The following is a 6,984-nucleotide window of genomic DNA, read 5'->3' on the forward strand; positions in this document are numbered from 1 at the left end:
TCAGCCTTTCAAGCCCAAGTGTGGTCTACGGCAAGGGGACCCAATGTCACCTCATGTATTTATTCTAGTCATGGAGCTTCTTTCGCGAATGTTACTTAAAGAAAAAGAGGAAAGACATATCAGGGGGATAAAAATTTCACGGATTGCTCCTTCTATTTCCCACCTGTTTTTTGCAGATGATTATCTTTTTTGCTTCAAGGCCAATCAGAAGACTTGTAGAAAGATTAGAGAAATCATTGACCTTTTTTGCAAGGTCTCAGGGGAAGCCATCAATTTTGATAAAACAAATGTCATCCTGCCCGAATACTTCAGAGAATATGAATAATGAATTAAAGCATATTCTGGGCATCCCTTGTACTGATCGGCTAGGAAAATATCTTGGATGTAATGTGGAGATTGATGGAATATCTTCTAAGGCTTTCTAGCCATTGGTGGATAAGGTGCAGCAAAAATTTCTCTCTTGGAAGCACTTATGCTTATCATAAGCAGAAAGATTACTACTCATAAATGCGGTTTTAGCTGCCTTATGCTCAAGTGTCTTAGCTGTTTTCCTTGTGCCAAAGAATATTACAAAGAAAATTGACTCGATTATGATGCAGTAATGGTGGAAAGGATCGACAGAAAAGAAGGGTATGTGTTGGGCTAAAAGGACTAAGTTGGAACTCCCCAAAGGGATGGGGGTGTGGGGTTAATTAAGAAGTGTTGATACCTTCAACAAAGCTTTGCTTGTGAAACAGGCAGCCAGGATTCATAACTCTCCTACACTTCTTATTTCACGAGTAATGGAAGTTGCTTATAAAAGATCTCCAATTGAGGCAGTAATGAGAAATGATATCCACATGAAAGCTTCTTAAGGCTACAGTGAAATGTATAAGAGTGTTGGTTTAGCAAAACAAGGTTTTGGTAAGGTTATATTTCGTAGGAATAGTAGAATTGGGGAGGATGTATGGTTACTCTCGAGAAAAATTCATTATAAGAACTTGAATGAAATAAGACATGTTGGGGTTGTGCAGGTTAAAAATCTAATGTGAAATGACGCAAAAATTGGAATGCACACTTGATCTGGAAATGTATTGAAAAAGAGAATGCCAGGTAGATCTTATGCCGTCACCTGCCAACTGAAGATAAAGATGATTAAACCCAATGGGTAGCTGACAGGAATGGACATCCACTGTCAAAGAAATATACAACTTTTATTGTTAAACAAAGAAGAAAATCAGCATGCTGAGAGGCAAGATATTTTTTGGAAAAAGCTGTAGAGAAGTGACCTCCTTCCAAAATGGAAAGTTTTTATATGGAAGTTACTCAACAATGCACTGGCCACTAAGGATAATTTACGAAGAAGAGGTATGGTTGTGGAGGAAAAATGTGTTTTTTGTATTGCTCATGTAGAGGATAACTCCCATCTATTCAGAGACTGTACTTTTACTGAACATGTTTGGAGAGCTTCTTCGTTAGGCATTTCTACGCTTCACATCCATCACATTGATGTTATACATTGGATACGAAATTTCTTGGTGTTTTTTCTGAAACGAAGATGGGAAAGATATCAAGAGGGCCATCTCATTTGTTTTTGTTCTCTCGTAAATATGGAACCATCGAAATAGTATCATTTTTAGACACATAAACCAAGATCCCGAAAAGGTGGTGCAGTTGGCTTACAAGAATACCAGAGTGGTGCTTGATGCATCATCCATAAGGAACAAGATATTGGAAAATAAGAAGGGTACGATGAGCAAACACAAATTATCTGACAAACTGAATGTTGTTTTAGCAGGAACCGATAGAGGAAATGAGGCTACCTTATATGTTGATGGAGCTTGGAAAAAAGTAAAGAAAAAAGGTTTTGCAACAACAGCAGTAGACTGGGTTTTGCAGGAAAACTACAGAGTGATTGCAAAGGAGGGCACTAGAGTTGAAGCCCTTAATCCCTGTCATGCAGAAATGAAAGCTATTCTTATGGGGTTGCATCATGCTAGTGGGCTTCAAATCAGCAGGATTAAAATTCTTACTGGCTATGTAGAAGCAATCACTTCGATAAGGGACTACCCATACTGCAGATTAGAGCTAGCTGCTATTTGTAGTGAAGTCAAATACCTGGAACGTAACTTTGACAGTTGTAGTATAACTAAATATACTAGAGGTAGAGTAAGATGTGCCCATGATCTAGGTTTAGAAGCTAGAAAGCATGGCTTGTTTCCTTCTTTTGTTTGTAATTACTGCCAAAAAAAAAAGTACTCTGTATTTCCTTAGGGGCACGGTGCGGGATGTGGGGTTGATAATTAGGTGGATTCCATGGGTATAAATACATCTCTAATCAAATAATCTTTACAATATTTATCATTCTTTAAGAAAAAATCCATTTTATCTTAAAATGTGAGTATATCTTTTTCTTCTTTTTTAACAAAATGTTTCAATACTTAACCAAAATTTTCTACTTTTATTTTTAATATTGTATTGAGTTATTTCAAAAAGCATTGAAATATTAAATAGGATTTTAATTTTACAATATTAAAAATAAAAGTACAAAATTTTGGTTAAGTATTGAAATATGTTGTTAAAAAAAAGATATACTCACATTTTAAGATAAAATCGATTTTTTCTTAAAGAATGATAAATATTTGATTTATATTTTATTACTTATTACATGGCCACGGTGTGTTTATTTTTTTATTTTTTATGAGGAAAATTATTTATTACTCCGTTCGTCTCATAATACTCGCCCCACTTCGACCAGCACAAAATTTTAGGCCATTTAATTGACTTATTAATTTATTAGGTGATAGTTGATAGTTGGGTATTTTTTTAATGTAGTTAGTGGAAAATGTGTCAAACAAAGAGGTTGGGGTGGGGTTAGGTTGAAATTTTTAGTGTTATTTTAAAGAAGTAGGAATAAATGTGGGACAATGGTAAGTGAGAGAAATAATATAATATTAGTAAAAGTATATCATTTATAGAAACGGAACGAGTATTAAGGGACGGTTTTATAAGGAACTAGATTAGGTCCCGTGCACGCACGGTTATTTAAAAATTATAAATTGACCATCTTTTTTAACTGAAATATTTATCCCTTAAATCTATTGCGTAATTAATAAATCTCGAACATACTCATTTTATCATATAATATACAATTTTTACTCTATTACATATTATATGTTTAATATGATGATTTGACCAAATTAAATATTTGATATGCTTAATATGAACAAAATATTGGGTAAGAATGTATTTTATTATTGATATGACTATCTGACTAAATATTACCAAAATTGTCTAATAATGTCATATTTAATAGTCCTATAATTTTTTCTATTTATAAACATTTATACAAAATGAGAGAAAATAAAAATAGAATAAAGTAAATATTTTTTTTAGGAATGGGGTTTTTGGCGGGAAAAAATTGCACCAGGAATTGACACGTGTCATTCCTGGTGTCTCTTTTAGTATATAGTAATAGAAGTAGGGCGAGTATTAAGGGACGGATGGAGTATTCATTATTTATTTCAATTCAGTAATATTCAATTAAGTTAAGTTCAATCCAGTTAAGTTCAATTAAGTTCATGAGCATTCAGTTTAGTTCAATTCAATTCAGTTAAGTTCAATTAAGTTCATGAACATTCAGTTTAGTTCAATGCAATTATATTCAATTCAGTTCAGCTCAAAAGAACATGGCATAAATCATATTCCGTATATCTCATTAACAACTTTTTGAAGATATAATAAGTAGTGTTTTCACAACATTAGCCAATTATTGTTTCTCAGTAGATAAGTGTGTTTCATGCGAGGGAATTACTTTTCGCAATCGGTCTTGCGCGCAACAAGTGTACGTTAATATTAATGTACACCAAAAGCTTCACACGTGCGAAAATTTTCAATACAGCCGCATAACCATTTCACCTGCAAAATAATAAGACGGGAGAGAAAAAAAAAAAAAAAAGGAAAAGACCAGATGAGAGAGAAAGGGGAAAGACGCATATGAAGATGAAGATCAAATTTGCAATGAGAAACATGTCCCCACTAATTAATGTAATTCAATCACTCGTCGTCGCTAATCACCACTAGATCATCGAATCATGCTGGATAGAGGTTCGAATCACCGCCAAAACCGCACCAATCTACGATTCGATTAATTAGGTTTGATTTTTGTTTCTTTAATGCATTGATTAAATTATTTCCTTTTATTTGAGTAATTAGGTTCCATTTTATGTGGAAGATCTTGGCGAAAAGGAGTTGAATCCAGTACAGAAGCTCCATATTTTATCATGTTATCATGCTTATATATAATGGTAATTAGCATGTTCAGATTATAGAGTTATTATGTTAATTAAAATTTGCGATTTAGAGTTTATATTGTCCGATTCATTCTGCAAGTTTGATCTGTTTCTGGCTTGTGTTTTGCTGCCCCAAATCATGTTAGTTCATATGCTTTATGTCTAGTTATAACTGTAATTGGTATGTTAGATTATATAAATTCATTTTTTGCTAGTTAAAAGTTCAGGAAATAGTGGTATTTACTCCAATTTTGCTGCCAATTTTGGACCAGTTGCTGATGTAAATTGCAGCTCTAAATCATGTTTCTTAGGTGTAAAACGTGAAGTGATTTTCAGTAATATGTTGGGGGTGAAGGGGTGAAGTTACATCTTGTGTTAAAATTAGAAAATAATTGTTTTTGGGAGTATATGTGGGTTGTGTGAGATGCAGTCCTGAGCAGTAGTTTCTAGGCACTGAGTTTCTAGGCACTAAGAGACAGACTATTTGGTCCTCCTTTGGCTGTCTTCTTACTTGTTTTTATGTTATTGTTCTATTTCTTCAACTTTCATAGCGCTAAGAAGCCTAGTTTCTTTTGGATATCAGCACTGCTCCTTAACGTGTGCAAGCCTATTAGCTCAACTGGCCGAGCACCGTGCAATTTGCGCGGAGATGTAGGTTCAAATCCTACATAGGCTATTGATTTTATTATGAAAAATAAATCGACATTTGGGGTAACTTTTACCTATTTTGGGGCGACTTTATATTATTAGTCATTTCTCATCATATGCCACGAACTTATACAAGACTTGCTTTCAATTAAAAATCAAAATGCAATTTATTTTATGGACATATGTCTTTTCTTGTAATTCTTAGATTGCCATGTGATAATCAAGAGAATTCTGACTCATATGTTGAATATCTAGAGCTAACTGAAAGTGATACATGTACATGATGTATTATACATGATTAAATTCTTTCCTTGGACTACAAAAATTGGGAGAAACAGTTGATCTCACAGATCAACAAACAATCCATCAGATAATTTTTGTGGTAGATAAAATGTTGACTTATGTTGCAAAAGAGTGATACTTTGGACGAGCAGAATTATCTGATGGTCTTTGGTCTGATAGAAAGAAAGAACAGAGAATATATAATTACTTTAAGACGAACGGAATATGAAGCAAAAAGAACAGAAACAATATATGCAGTTAGATAACATGATACAAGCTAGCTTGAGGACATGGTCAATAACAACATATGCAGTTAGGAATGAGCTCAGATAGAGTAAACTTGGAAACTGTCAAGTTCCGATCAGAGGCTATCTCGGCAAGGTAATTTTCCATTAACCTATTTGTGGGTGACTTTATATTGTTAGTCATTTCTCATTATATCGAACCAAAACACGACCAAATAATGTGTAGGCTATATGGGACTTGAACCCACATCATGTACATAAATGCACATTGCTCTACCATAACTTTAACCTATAAAACTACAACTTTAACACAAAAAAGTACAATGTGTGAAATAAAAAGAATGCACGACTCACATTAGCTGAAGAAAGGTAAAAATATAAAAGTCAAGCTTTTAGCAGTTAAAGTTAACTTATTAAAATTAAAAGTTAGGTTTGAGATGACGAAAGACTGCCTTAACTTTTAGAACAATTTCCATAACTTTAACCTATGAAACTACAACTTTAACACAGAAAAGTACAATGTGTGAAATAAAAAGAATGAACGACTCACATTAGCTGAAGAAAGGTAAAAATATAAAAGTCGGGCTTTTAGCAGTTAAAGTTAAGTTACTAAAAGTAAAAGTTAGGTTTGATAGTCGTTTCACAATATATCAAAACACAACCCAACCCAATAGTATGTAGGCTATATGGGACTTGAACCCATACCATGTACATAAATGCACATTGCTCTACCATTTGAGCTAATAGCCTTAGTGTTCAAACATTTGCATATTGGGTAGATTGGTACAAAACTTTTCTTAACTTATAACAATTTCCATAACATTAACCTATAAAATTACAACTTTAACACAGAAAAGTACAGTGTGTGAAAATAAAAATAATGCATGACTCAAATTAGCTGAAGAAAGGTAAAAATATAAAAGTCAGACTTTTAGCAGTTAAAGTTAAGTTATTAAAATTAAAAGTTAGGTTGAGATGACGGAAGACTGCCTTAACTTTTAGAACAATTTCCATAACTTTAACCTATGAAACTACAACTTTAACACAGAAAAGTACAATCTGTGAAATAAAAAGAATGCACGACTCACATTAGCTGAAGAAAGGTAAAAATATAAAAGTCAGGCTTTTAGCAGTTAAAGTTAGGTTATTAAAAGTAAAAGTTAGGTTTGAGATGACGGAAGACTGTCTTAACTTTTAGAACAATTTTCATAACTTTAACATACAGAACTACAACTAAATACACATAAAACTACAATGTGTACAATAAAAAGATTGACGGACTCACATTAGCGGAAGAAATGTAGAAATATAAAAGTCAGACTTTTAGCAGTTAAAGTTAAGTTAATAAAAGTAAAAGTTAGGTTTGAAATGACGGAAGACTGCCTTAACTTTTAGAACAATTTCCATAACTTTAACCTATGAAACTACAACTTTAACACAGAAAAGTACAATGTGTGAAATAAAAAGAATGCACGATTTACATTAGCTGAAGAAAGGTAAAAATATAAAAGTCAGATTTTTAGCAGTTAAAGTTAAGT

This window comes from Spinacia oleracea, chromosome 4 (genome assembly GCF_020520425.1).
Source record: "Spinacia oleracea cultivar Varoflay chromosome 4, BTI_SOV_V1, whole genome shotgun sequence".
Lineage (NCBI taxonomy): Eukaryota > Viridiplantae > Streptophyta > Magnoliopsida > Caryophyllales > Amaranthaceae > Spinacia > Spinacia oleracea.